This window comes from Coptis chinensis, chromosome 7, assembly GCF_015680905.1.
Source record: "Coptis chinensis isolate HL-2020 chromosome 7, ASM1568090v1, whole genome shotgun sequence".
Classification (NCBI taxonomy): Eukaryota; Viridiplantae; Streptophyta; class Magnoliopsida; order Ranunculales; family Ranunculaceae; genus Coptis; species Coptis chinensis.
The window spans coordinates 55,252,347-55,267,512 of NC_141462.1; the positions used below are offsets into that span (position 1 = coordinate 55,252,347).

Genomic DNA, 15,166 nt, shown 5'->3' on the forward strand with positions numbered 1-15,166 from the left:
ATTTTTCAAAAAAACGCGTTTTAAACGTTTTAAACTTAAAAACCGTTTAAAACCCAAGATTTTGAAAATCTCCTGATTAAAACTTTATTTTTTTTTTTAATCTAAAAGAAAATGCGAGAAGAAAAAAGGGTTTTGGAGTGCCTTATCGAGTCAACATCACCTGCCATGTCTGCATTAGTGTAGCCTTCAAGTAAGGGCTTACTTCCAGCAAAGCACAAACACGATTTGGAAGTGCCTTTAAGATATCTCAATATCCACTTAACACCTTCCCAATGCTCCTTACCCGGATTTGACAGAAATCGGCTTACAACACCAACGGCGAAAGCAATATCCGATCCGGTCTTGTACACACCATGGCATACATTAAGCTGCCCCCTGCGGATGCATAAGGAATCTTTTCCATCCGACTCTGCTCATGCTCACCCTTTGGACATATCTCTTTGGTCATGCGTAAACCACCACCAAGCGGATAACCGGCCGGGCTTTATCCATGTTGAATCTCTTCAACACCTTCTCAATGTAGCTTTCTTGAGAAAGCCACAACTTCCCACTCTTTCATCGTCGAGTGATCCGCGATCCCAAGTATCTGCTTTGCTTGACCCAAATCCTTCATCTCAAAGGACTTACTCAAGTCTTTCTTCACTTGGATATCTTGTTGATGTTTGGGCCAACTATCAACATATCATCCACATAAAATAATAACACTATGAAATCCCTATCCGGAAATCTCGAACAAACACACAATGATCGGAAGCGGACTTCTTGTATCCTTGCGCCATAAAGAAGTCAAACTTTATGTACCCATCGTCACCGGTGCTTGCTTCAACCCATACAAGCTCTTTATCAGCTTGCATACTAGGTGCTCCTTGCCTTTGACCTCAAACCCCTTTGGCTGGTCCATGTAGACATCTTCTTCAAGGTCTCCATGAAGAAAAGCTGTCTTAACATCTAGCTGCTCAACCTCTAGGTTCATACTTGTGGTCATACCCAATACCACCCGGATAGAAGTCATCTTCACTACAGGAGAGAAAATCTCATCAAAGTCAATCCCTTTCCTTTGACCGAATCCCTTCACAACAAGGCGAGCTTTGTGCCTTGGGTGAGGATTGTTCTCCTCATGCTTGACTTTGTATATCCACTTATTCTTGAGAACTTTCTCACTGTGGGTTTCTCAACTAACTCATAAGTGTAATTCTTATGCAAAGAATCCATCTCGTCATGTGGCCTTTAACCACTTCTCCTTGTCTGTACCTTCAAGTGCCTCTTGATAGTACATAGGTTCTCCACCATCCGATAGTAACACGTACGTATGTGGTGGATACCTGGTTGAAGCTAGTCTCCCTCTGTCAGACCTCTTTGCCCCATCTGCTGGTGCCTCAGGAGGATGCACTTCTGCTTGCTCTGGTGGTGGTTCATGCATCTCATCTGCATCTTCTATACCAATAGGTTCTATCCCATCATGAGCAATAGGATTCTCATCATGAGCTTCAAACTCATGGTTCTCTGCATTCTCAATGCCTTCTGCACGTTCCACAGTAGGAACTTCTAGTTCTGAATCAACAAGATCATTGGTGAAAGCCTGTAGCTTCTCACCCTCCTCAAAGTCTGCTATGGTTTGGTCTTCCAAGAACACAACATCTCGACTTCAGATTGCCTTCTTGTTAATCGGATTATAGAGTTTGTAACCAAACTTTTCATCTCCATAACCCAGAAAAATGCACTGCTTGGCTTTGTCATCAAGCTTGGATCTCTCATCCTTCGGAATATGCACAAATGCCCTGCACCCAAATACCCTCAAGTATCCATAATCAACATCTTTGCCTGACCATACTCTCTCTGGATAATCACTATTCAGAGGCTTTGCCGGCGACAGATTGATCACATGCACGGCTGTACGCATTGCTTCTACCCAGTAGCTTCTAGGTAGCTTAGAGTGAGATAGCATGCATCTTATCCTCTCTACAATGGTACAGTTCATTCTCTCTGCTATTCCATTTTGTTGCGGTGTCTTGAACACGATCGCGCTCATGGCGAATCCCATGACTCGGCAATACTCTTCAAATGGCCCAATGTACTCACCCCCATTATCGGCGAATACACTTCAACAACTTCCCGGTCTCTCTTTCCACCATCTTTGTGAAATTTCTCAAACACGCCAAGTACTTCATCCTTGGTCTTCGGACTATAGGCCCATATCTTTCTTGGACGATCATCAATGAATGTCAAGAAGTCACGGCCCCCCTGGTGGGACTTTACTCTCATAGGACCACATAAGTGCGTATTGCACTAGTTCAAGGACGAGTGTCCTTTCTGTGAGAAGGGAATCTTTGAAAAGACACCCTGTGTTGCTTTCCTACCAAACAGTGAGTACATGTATTTAAATGTGTACCTTTAATGTCTGGCACGACCTTTTGCTTAGCAAGAACTTCCATCCCTTTTATGCCCATGTGACACAGTCTCTTGTGCCATAGTTCAGATGAAGCTTCTTCTTCTGCCGCATTTGCTTCTGCTTTACACAAACTAGCCTGTGTTTTGTAAAGAGAGCAAGTTTTCTTTCCCTCGGCTGCTACAATGGAACATCCGCTTTCGGTTTCCATACCCGTTACCAAACGAGTTTATAAAGCCATCGTCATCTAATTTCGGCCCGAAATAAGGCTTAGCCAGATGTCGGGGACATGTCTTACATCCTTCGAGTGTCAAGGTGTAGTCGACATTGGTTTCTACATGAACATCTCCAATGCCTATAATCTTCGAGATGCCATCATTTACCCATCCTTACTTCACCATATTCACCACCGTAGGTAGTGAAGAATCCCCCGTCTGCGGTGTGACGTGATAGGATGCTCTGTATCTATCACCCACTCTCGATATCGACATGAGGTACTAAGACAAACACCACCACAACCGACACAATTCCCACTAGGTCGCCGACTAGTGCGGTAGTATCTCTGCTGTGTTTCCGTTCCTCGCACCATGTTTTCATGTACACGCGGTTATTCTTCTCATCCCTCTTCGATTCCCGCGACTCATATCTGAAGGGCCCCCTTCGTGGCACAATAGTAACATTGCCTCTCTCGCCTTAGGAGTTCTAGCTTCACCCCTAGATTTATTCGTCATCACCTCTAGAACGAGATGGTTTTCTGTTTCTACCTCTCCCCCGTTTCTCTGTGAAAAGGATCTCTGAGTGAGAGGAGCTGCTTCTTGCACTCCTTCTAGTCTCCTCATTCAACAAAGAAGTGGTAGCTATCTCCATGGTAACAATTCCATCCTTGGCTGCTCCGTGTAGAGAAACTGCTAATGTCTCCCAACTTTCGGGTAGAGAGCCTAATAGGAACAAAGCCTCAACTTCGTCTCCCAAATTGATCTTCATCAAATGCATCTGATTGATGATATTCTGTATTTCATTAAGATGCTCAGACATTGAAGAACCTTCTTGGTACTTCGTGTCTGCAAACTTCTTAACGACTAGCACTTTGTTTCCACCCGACTTCCTCTCACAAAGGTCTTCGAGTTTCTTCCACAGACTGAAGGCTGTAGTCTCTTGGGACACATGGTGAAAGACATTGTCATCAATCCACCGTCGAATGTATCCAATCGCTTTTCTGTCAAGCTTTTTCCACTCAGCCTCATTAGTCTTTTCTGGTTTTACTCCCTCATTCTCAATGGGAAGTGCAAGTCCTTGCAGTATAGCAAGTCTTCAATCTTGGCTTTCTAGATGGTGTAGTTCTTCCTATTCAGACTCATCATGCGAGTGTTCACGGAATGGTGCATCTCTACAAGTTATTTAACATCAAATCTTCTCTAAGGAATTTCGTCAAACACCTTCTGACCAAGATTCGGATAACACCCTAGGCTATTCTAACCAAGGCTTTGATACCACTTGTTGGGGATTATACCAATACCAATCGATTCCCCCACTACACAGATAAGTCGTATATGGAAACAATTCAACTCCGGACAAAATCTAAATATCAACTACAGCCTATACTAACATGCCCAACTCGCTAAGCAACTATCAACAACAAATAATAATGCAAAGCAGTAAAGGCAAACCACAACACAAAGATTTACCGTGGTTCGGCCAATGATGCCTACTTCCACAAGAGCCAGTTCTTTATAAAGTGGGAAGGAAGATTACAATCTCTCCTTTCAGTCTCTCACCTTACTAGATCACTCTTATCTCTTTACAGGGTTGTATCTCTGTAAAGGTTATCTCTCAATCTTGATAGCTTTCAAGATTGGGATTTTCTCTTTGTTTTTGTTTGGTTCTTAGTCTTAGGTTTTCCCAAAACCTTGATTTTGTTTTTATATCAAAAAACCAAATTTCGCGGTTATTGTAGCGAGGCCCATGAAAATCAGACACGAGTGCAGGTGCGCCTACTCGGAGCGCAGGTGCGCCCAAAACACTATAATGCTTCCACGGCAAGAGCGCAGGTGCGCCTCCTCTAAGCGCAAGTCGCGCCCAAAACACTGGAATGATTTCACGGCATGAGCGCAGGTGCGCCTCCTCTGAGCACAGGTGCGCTCGACATATTCACGCAGAATCAGCTTTGTTTCTCTCCTCATGTGAGGGATAACTCCAACACCTCTTTCTTATTCAAATTTTGACAATGTTGTTCATCTTTTTCTCAATCTTCCCATGTGCAAGGTGTGTGGTAGCAAGAAGTAATAGCTTGGGGAAAAGGACCACTTGCGGAAGATGCGTCTCCCTCTAAGCTAAGGTTGGCACATGCTTCAACTTTAGGGGCTGCTCATGCTTCAACTTGAAGACCTCTAAATTCACCCAAACCTATCAGCCAAAAAAAAAAAAAAAAAAAATGAAATAAAATTACCAACAAAATCAATTGCTTGTCAACAAACACGAATCAACTTCTAATTATATCACAAAATATAGGTGATGCGCTAAGAACTCAATGTGGAATATGAAAATTTTGTACAACAAAAGAAAACAATAGTAAGTGCCCCAATTTTTTTTAAAAAAAAAATGATAAGTATAGGGTAATATCAGCATGGTAATGATAAATTAGTAGTATCTATAATCACATTGATGCTTTAGAGAGACCCAGTAAACCTCAAAAAAATAAATAAATAAATAAATTGGGGAAAAATATTAAATGAATTGGCATGCTTATTATAGCATTGGAAATGTTATAATATTGCATAAACCATTGTGACTTTGTAAATTAAAGTGGCGTTCTGTAATTCTAGAAAAATTTCAAAAAACAACTTCACAAATGACAAAACTGTATTAAACCAATGAAAGTAGCTAGTTTTACAAATGCCTCTTCTGCCTTCTATGGTTGTTGTACTTTAGTTTGATAATTAAAGGAACCCTTGAAAAAACAGGAGATGTGTAAGTTGACTGAACTTAGTGATAAGTGCTCAAAAATAATGATTTATATCCCCAATTATGTGTATGTTAGTTTCTATTTTATATTTAAATATTTTTATATGATACAATTTGAGTTTTTGCAGGTCAAAGAACCTAAATGTGAAATATGGAAGGAAAAGAAGTCAAACAAGTAAAAAATGAGTCACTAGGAATTACAGCTAAAGCCCTAGGGCAAAAACGTCATATTTGTCTCCATAAGTGCCAAACCTAATGGGACTCTAAAAGAGGATAATAATTAAGTTAGAAGAGTCTTAAATCTGATCTCAAAGCCTTAATTTCGACTTCATAAGAAGAGGAGATCAATATGGAAAAGAATTTAGAGTTTCACAAGAATTAGGAAACTGAAAGCTAGCTGTCAAAAGCTACAACTTGGAAAATAGCCTGCAAGGCAAAGTGGGCCATGTCCAACATTTGTCCAACCAAATCCAACTTTTTTAGGATTGCTTCTAAACATGTTCCAGAGAGTCTAATACCAAATAAACATAATATTTGAATCTATATCCAAACGAACATGTAAGCTAATATATAAGGTACAAAAACCTCAGTTTACATCATCTAGGAAATTTAGTGTTTGCATCTTAGATCTATAATTTAGAGAAAAGAAAGTTCAGACCTATTTCACCATTACCATCTATAAAGATTATTCATTTTTATATTGTGTTCATAGGATAGTATGAAGAGTTAATCTCCCTTCTCTTGAGAGGGGAGATGAAGCATTTTTCTTATGTTTTAGTTTAGTTTTTCTTCTATCATGTTCTAGTATAAATCCCTCATTGAGTTTCTTCTTATTCGTCCATTGATCTATCGGTCCTTGTGGGGGTTAGTAGGTCTCAGGGTAATTCATGATTGTGTAGAGCAAACCCTAGATTATTTTCTTCTAGTTTTTAGTGTTCTAGTGTGATGTCTGGATTTTTATGGCACCTCACCTCAATTAGTTGTATGGTTAATGCCACATGTGGATTTTCCATGACACCTAGAGTTGTATATTGAATGCCACTTAAAACATAATTTGGTTAGATAGAAGATATCAATGGAGATTGAAAAAGTACTTGGTGGTAAGGTAGAAAGCACGTTGAAATCCAAATATTAACATCATAGTTATGAGCATAAGGTTTGTAGGTATGGTGAGTTTTCTATCGGTGATTTATATTAAGCATGATGGATTGATCTATTAGACTAACTCTATGATTTTAGTGTATTCATCTCTCCCAAGATATTTTCTCTCTTCATTCATAATTATACATTTAATTTAGTTTAGTTTATGCATAGTTTAAACCTCAATTCAAATCAACCATATATTCATTATTACTTAGCCACATCTTTTACTTACATCCATTAGAGTAATTTATATTAGAAATTTTTATTATCATCAACTAATTAATTAGAATAGGATTGATACCTTGCTAGCCACTATACTAATCAATATTTAATAGGCTAAGTAAGATTTGTAAAAGAAACGTAACACAAACAACGACATATATAATATGTGTTACGTGCTTTTTCAATGGCGTCGCTGCCCGCTCTAAATTGATTATGTGATAGAATACTTAATTTAGATTACCTTAGTTTAGGAATTCATATAGTATAAATTGTATATTTAGCATAATTAGATTAATTTAGCATAAATTAGATTTGCATAGAAGAAAGTATTTTCATAAAGTTTAGTGTTTGTTTAACATAAAAGAACAGTACAAAAAGCTTATTTATAAATTTCGAAAATTTCAAAAATTTTACAGAGTTGATTTGTAAACTCTCGGTAATTTACTGAAATTATTTCATATTTTTTGTACTTGTTTTACTTGGGTAAATAACATCATCTTTGCAGTACCCCGTTTTCAATTTTCTGGATGGAAGCATCTGTAAAAAACAGTTGAGCAGAGTTATTTTCACATTATTAAAAATTCTAACTTGTTTACAGGAGGAACCTCGATTCGTCAGGAGCTTCCAGTAAAAAGTTGGGCATTGTTTGACCTATTTTGACCACTTAACTAGTTGCTTGTTTACAGTGTGTTGCTACAGTTTTTCAGGACCAAGGTCTTTGGAAGAACAGTTGAGAAGAAGGATCTGTGAAACTCCAAATAATCCAAAATTTTTACAGGATCATCCTTGACACGTCAGGAGACTCCAGTAAATATTTCGTGATTTTTAGTACTGTTTTACGTATTGAATCAATCAATTGTTTACAGTGTGTGCAGAAAACTTCTTCACTAGACTCTACAGGATTAAAAAGTACATAAGAGAGACTTTACAAGCTCCGATAGCTCTGAAATTTTAAAGGCTACTTCCTAGACGTATCAGGTAGCTGCTGTAAACTTTTCAAAAATTTTGGACTTGTTTTGCTTTCTGTAACAGTAAGTACTTCTCTTCCACCATGAATATCCTGTTAGCGGTTTCATAATTAGCATTAATAGTTAGTCTCATATAGTTTGATAGTATAATTTAATTAATTAAGTGCATATTCATTTAATTTATATAGCTTAATTGTCTAGTGCATGAAAACTTGGTTTCGTGATTCACCTCGCAAACGTTTAATTAGAAGAGCAAATTCTTGTAACAATCTTCCAATTCTGGTTTTGGAGGAGACTACACCATCGAACTCAGGATCTGATTATGAATCTGAGACACAGACACCACTAGCAGACTTACTTACACCATCTACACCATCTACACATGTAGAGGATACACTAGAGAGCGTACCATTAGCCGCCATGGCTGATCAAAGAACTCTTAGCACCTTGTTTCAACCTATCGCGGTTCAACCACCGAATTGCATAGTGATGCCCGACAATAACAATAACTATGAGATTAAGTCCACCATTCTTAATATGTTGCCAAGATATTATGGTAAAGCAAATGAAGAACCGTATAATCATCTAAGTTCGTTCTTGAGCATATTAAGTACATTTAAAGCACCTCATCTTTCCCCTGAAGAAACTAGATTAAGGTTGTTTCCCTTGACTTTTGAAGATGCCGCACTACATTGGTATAGATCTCTACCCTCTAATTCTATAATTACTTGGGAGCAACTATCAGAAAAGTTTATGAAACAGTATTACCCTTTACGTAAAACTGAAGCCATGCAATTGACTATTTGAACCTTCAAAGGAAAACCTAATGAAGAGTCTCATACAACATGCACTACAAGAAAACAGGTTTTACGCCACGATAAAAAACCGTGGGAAAAAGGCTTTTCCCACAGTTTTGGACAGTCGCAGGACTGTGGACTTTTTTTGCATCGGAAATGGTCTACCTATAATCATGACCGACGGTAAAATCTACCAATAGCGACGGCCTTTGCATCAGTTATTGCTGTCAGTATGGCCACGGCAGAAACCGTTACATAATCCATGGCAAAAGGTAATTTTTTCCTACGGTTTTGGGCTATAGGAAAATGTCAGTTTTTCTACAGTTTTGGTCCGTGGGATTTGCTGTTTTTGCTATGGCTATAGACCATGGCAGAGTTATCTTTTTTGAAAAAAAAAATATTGATATTTTAATCTGTAATCAATAGAGACCTTCCAATTACCTAACAAAGCTTCCATAATAACCATACTACACCTCAAAATCATCATTTCCATTCATCGCATGTTCTATATAAACTAGTACAAAGCAAATGATTGAATTAACTAGTGCAAAAAGGGAGTCTCTCTGTATCACATGTACTATATAAACAGTTTCCTAAACAAAAAGATAGACGAGTAATATGAGATGTTCTATACACAAATCACTAATAAATGCACGGTAAACTCAGATAATTAGAGCGGTTAACAACTGCTATTTCCAAGTACTATACATATTCTCAAGTAGAATACATATTCTAAGATAATAGGCTAGGTCGTAATCTCAAATTACATTAGTGTGAGCCTTTCAATCCTGTAACTGGTTCAATAGGCTGCAACAAGTCAAGCATAAAGACTACAATAAATCTTAGAACGAAAAATTACTTTAACATATAATGGAATGCATGGTAAATGTAGGAGTCTTACATAGCAAGTCAAAGTGTCAGACCAAAAAAAGCAAACCTTGTATTGAATTCGAATCAATCCTTAACAATTTCCTACAAACCGAAAAAGGATATAAAAAAATGAGTGGCTTAACTTTGAAAAATGAATTTAGAAATCACTACTGTGCTCGAGATATAGACTAGTGTATGTGAGCAACTGGATGAAACCTATCAAACAAATAATATATTGAGGCGCTGTCTAACTTGAAATTAGAGAACTGAATGTCGTAATTTAACTTTAATATGACCATATAGTATAAGGACATAAGGAGGAAAGAAATGTGCTTCATGATCTAAGTTGTTGGGGGGCAAGAAGAGGTGCAAGGTGTTAAAATTCTCAACTAACACAGTACGTGGGCCTCCATGGAACGCCTTTGATTGCGACCAACTACTTTCATTAAACATTGCCTCGAACATCAGGGTGCCGCCTTTGGCAGCAAAGTTCATGATTGAAATTTTGAAATGAGATACATAAACAACAGAACCACATGCATGCTAAACTCAAAATGTCTCTAAGCTAGCTTGTGTAGTGATTAACTTACAGCAACAAAACCACAATACCCAATGCAGTTTCACCCAAAAAGAATTACATTGCTAAAACAAGACAATGCAGACAATTAGAGAAGATTGCTTGAGTACCTTAATCAAATATTCACTACCAATTGAATTCATATGCCTCTGAACTTTACATATAACCTGAAATCACAAAGCCTTAGTTTAAGTCCTAATACCATTAACAACAGAACGCGTCAAGCCCTAACCCCATGGTCAAACGCGTGATATGAATCTCTAGAAATAAAAAAAACTTACCCGACGGTTTTTCTCGTAGCTGCAGTGACTGCCCAAAAAAGAGTTAAACCATGGGTACCCCATGTAGTTCTATAAAATTGCAATTTTTATCTTAGAGTTAAGCCACTATAGAGTGATAACAATACAATGTTTAGAACACATAATCCTTTAGTATTCCATGCTGTAATAACTATACGCACTGTTATTGTGTGTAGTCGGTGGTGGAACAACTAGCATGTGATTGCTTGGGTTGGTGCCTGATAGTGTATCTTCAGGAACTTGCTATACCTTTTTCGGTTTACTATTAACAGAAGTTTAACTTATCATGAAAAAGGTACCTCAGAAGTAAATCTGTAAGCACCATGCCTGGAGATGCTGTATGTACTCCTACCTTCGACCACTTGTTCTCTGTCAAAAGTGATGCCTGAAGTTGCCTTAGACTGCACTTGGTCCAACCATATCTACAAGTCAAAGTAGTGAAAACTGAGTGAAAAGCATTAACAAATAATAAACAATCTTAGATCTATGTTGTCAAGTACGAGGCAAGGTGCTAGGTTCCCAAGTAGCATCTGGGATCTGAGCCGCCTCGGCTACGCCTTCAACAACAACTTGCAACTTGCCGCCATACTATTAGATGCTAAGCACAAAAACTGCTGTTTACTTTAAAATGAATAAAATTAGATTAAGAATGAACAAGAAGAGAGCTTACACAGCTTTCAAAGGGGTACTAGAACCTCCATATCCTGCACCATCCACGTTAAATATGTGACCTCCTTTTTCCTGGGATCTCATCACCCACATGACTTCTCGTGTGCAAAGCAAAGAGCCAACTAAATTTGTTGAGACAATCTATTCATACAATCATGATGTATAAAACTATGTCAGTTAAGCACCACCGGCCCCTTTGGGAAGAATAAGTACACTTACTAACTAAAGTAGACCATCCGTCTCAATTGAGAAAAAAGCCAAAATCCTTCATATCATGGAAAGCAATGGTTATTGTTTAGATTTATGTCACCAATTTTCTTAGCTCATTAAACATATAGTCACTAATTGTTTAATGGCATTGGACCTTTACTATTACCACCCCCTTTGCGGAAGGTGATAGAAAACCACATTTTGGAACAAAGCAATTACTCAGATGAATGAATTCAGAGAAAAAGAAACACCTGCTCAATATCTTCATCTGCGAACTGCAGTAAGGGTCTAAAACCTTGATTAGTGCCAGCATTGTTTATCTGTTGAAAAGCAGCAAAACTAATGAATTAGAAGAAATATAGGAGGAGATGATAAATACATTGCAATAGATAGACAGATTGAAACTGCCATATCTGCGGCATTGTAACCAATAAGATAGTAGCTATTCACTCACCCAAATATCTATTGAACCAAGTTCTTTGACAGCAAAGTTGGCTAGTCTTTCTACATCTTCAGGTGTGCAAACATCACATGCTATACCAAAGACCTTTGCATGTGCCATATTTGCCCCAGATGTAGGATTTGCACTGCGTATCCCTTCTTTTAGATTCTCTTCAAGCTCTCCAACAGTTGATTGGACAGACTAAGAACTGCCTTAACAAGATCTAAGTGAGGAAGGGAAGGTAAACATAATGCACCAAAATGACATAAACGACAATAAAATGTGTATGCCACCTGCGAGAAGCAACAATAACACGATCCCCAGAAAGAAAAATTCTCGTGCAAGTGCTTTGCCTAGTCCCCTTGTGCTGTAACAGAAAGAAAAAGATGAATAAGAGAAAACAAATGTTTTCAAAGCAATCTTTGATCTATAATATCCAAATGTAATTGCATAACCAAAGGAAACATTCACAAGGATATAATTATAAGAACGCTGTTTCAAATCGGGTATAGCATCAAATCAAACATAATTAGTATACAAGTCACAAAACAATGAAATATAGGCACAATCCCGAGAAAGTTGAACCAGATAGCCAGGTTACTAGGTTATTCAACGATTCCCCCCAAATCATTAGAAAGAATAACTAACTACCATAAGAATTCAACATCAACATAACATCACAAGACCATCATTTGGTATCAAGAACTTGGCACCGATCTCTAATAAGCAAGTACTTTTATGTTTTAAATTGAATCTGGTTGAGAAACCGAAAAAGACTATGACAATTATCTTCAAGCATAATACTAGACAAGTACGACTTCAACTGTTTAACAAATTACCAAGAACATACTCCTTATTTCCTTCTTTTGGTTTATATTAAACATAAAACAGACTGAGAAGGGAACAACAAAAACAAGAAGAAGAATAATCACAGTAAAATGAACATATCAGTTAAATTGAAGGTAATTAAAATTTCAAACTAATCTAAGAAATCTTACCTTCCAGTAATGACAATATTTCTTGGACAAGCCTTATAATGTTCTTCCAAAACCATATTGGAACCAATCATCGTTCCGATTATAATTCCCCCAAGCCAATTGACTGTCCCCACCTTCAAACAAAATTCACGCAAAACTTTCTCAATCCAAAAATTCTAAATTAATGTAAAATGTCCCACCAAATTATGAAAAAATCAAACCTGACAATTGAAATCCAGTTGCAAGTATGACTCCAGTACTCATCATAGTCACAAGATATCTTCCAACTTGAGTAGCACACTACAATTCAAACCAACAACAAGTTTATAAGCAAAATAACATAACAAGCATATTATCCACAAATCTTACCGAGAAGAAAAGCCCTTGGAAAACCTGCGTTCTTATATTCTTCTTTACCAGAAAGAGTAGTACCAGAAACTTTTAAAAGAAATGTTTTCAAAGAATACAGTGGCTCAACTCTAAAATTGCAACCACAACTATCATGATTCTAAGATAAAAAATGGAATGACTTCAAACCCAGTTCAAGAAAATGAACATAATATTAAAATACAAAGACCATTCACATATATTACATAAATTAGTAGAACAAACCTGTAGAACTCTTTGGCCTAGACTGCCTTGAATGCCCCCCCTGATTTGGGATTCTTGTCTCCTCCCTATTTTTTGTTCTGTGCTTCCTGTTTTTCAATATTCTCCTCTATGAATTTCAATGAACGGTCTATTTTGATCCATTCATCCCTATGAACTAACTTGAGTTTTAAAGCTAGTTCTATAAACAAACAGTAACTGAGTTCACAACCTAGTTCACATTGACAGAAACAAAACATTTGAAATAATCTCTGATTCAAAGAATAAAGAATGCAGAGCCTAATCTCTATTTCACTGAAACAAGAGCCTAGTTTCTTCTATTTTTTCTTAGCTGACTCTCTTTTCTTTTTCTGTCCATATATAAGCTTTCTCACCTAACAAAAGATGATACTAGCCTTACACTTGGTAACATCTAAATAAACTACAAAAAACCAAACAACCCTCTAGCTTAAAAGAAATGACACCCATATCCTTTGTCAATGTCCTGGGACATGACACCCAAGTGTTGATGAAAAACCAATTTGATAAGATAATCATGTTTGGCGAGATGTCGTACAATAATGATGAGCACTCACCTTTTGTTCCCCTAATTTTGTCAAATAAAAATTGAAAATTAGTTCTCTTAATTTTGTCAAATAAAACCCTAAAAGGAAAATCGGTGCCTGAAACAAATTTTTTGTTTTCCTTACCTTGTCAAGATGAGAGAGAGAGACAGAGACAAAAAATGTAAGTGGTGGTGGGAGGCGAAGGTAAGTGGTGGGGAAGAAGAAGAATAACTGATCGAGCGAGTGCATATTTTCGAATTTTCTTTTCTTGTTCAACCCGACCAATTTTTCGGGCCCTAAGCCCACGGTCATAACGCGTGGATATGAATCTACAACAAAAAAAGTCTTACCCGACGGTTTAACTCGTGGCTGCCACCCACGACCCAAGCAACAAGTAAACTGTGGGTAATGGTATGTAAGTATGCTTCGTGGGCAAAGTAGCAAGGGTTCATGACCGCGGCAAAAAATACCGGTTAGCTGTGGGTAAAAGTCCATTTTCTTATAGTGATGGGATAGATTTAATGATTTACTTGTCTGTTGTCCACATCATGGTTTTGACATACTTAATATAGTACATTACTTGGTTTTGACATACTTAATATAGTCCACATCATGGTCTTTTATCTATGAACCGTTAGTTAATTGAATCAATGAATGGAGAAAGATTTACAAGTCTTACTCTTGATGAAGCCTATACTTTCTTGCAAAATTTTTATGAGAGTTCTAAGGATTGGGCAAATAGTGACCCTAAGGGCATGGCACGTGTCGATGGGGGGATGAGTTTTAAAAAACCAGGTATGTATGATGTTAGAAACGATAGTTGATAAGCACCAAAAAGTGTATTATGAAACCCCATTGAGACATATAAATTTGGTTAATTATGTGTTTAATAATCATGAAATAAATATGTTTTCATACTTTTGCAGGTATTCACAGTAAACATGGAAATATTGGTTAAACCTGCGATAAAGTACGGGGAACGACGTATATATGAATTCTTCCAAATCCGCACAGAAGCATCAAACTTCCGAAGCTCCTACCTCTTGAACCAGGACTCCGAATGTGACAAGTGAGCTGCTCAGACAATCAGATGATGAACTCTACGCGATAGGGGGAAGTTGTAAAATTGCCCAAAGACCGGACCGCCACTAGACTGCACATGGACCCACTATGCAGGCCCGCAAGATTGGATGAGTCATCAATCATGGAGCATGTCAAGACAAAAATGACAAATTATTAGTACAAAGTTGACACCTTGCATATAATTAATTAGATTAGGTGTTAATAGTGAAAAAAAAGACAAGGTGTCACTTTGTTTTAATGTGGTGGATAAAAATGAAGTAAATGTGGTTTGATGTTTCACGTGGGAGGAAATGAGATTTCTCTCAAATGGAGAAGAAAACAAAACAAGGGGGGGACACTCCATTTACTCCCTTGACTTCTTTTCCTTACCTTGTATTATTTTAGTTCCTTAGTCTTAGATTTTTTATT

General features: G+C 37.5%; 1 pseudogene; it reads right to left on the reverse strand.

Moving 5' to 3' along the window:
• Positions 1–9,245: 9,245 nt before the first annotated feature.
• LOC147488023 (putative chlorophyll(ide) b reductase NYC1, chloroplastic) overlaps positions 9,246–15,166 on the reverse strand; it is a 31,350-nt pseudogene continuing 25,429 nt past the window's right edge.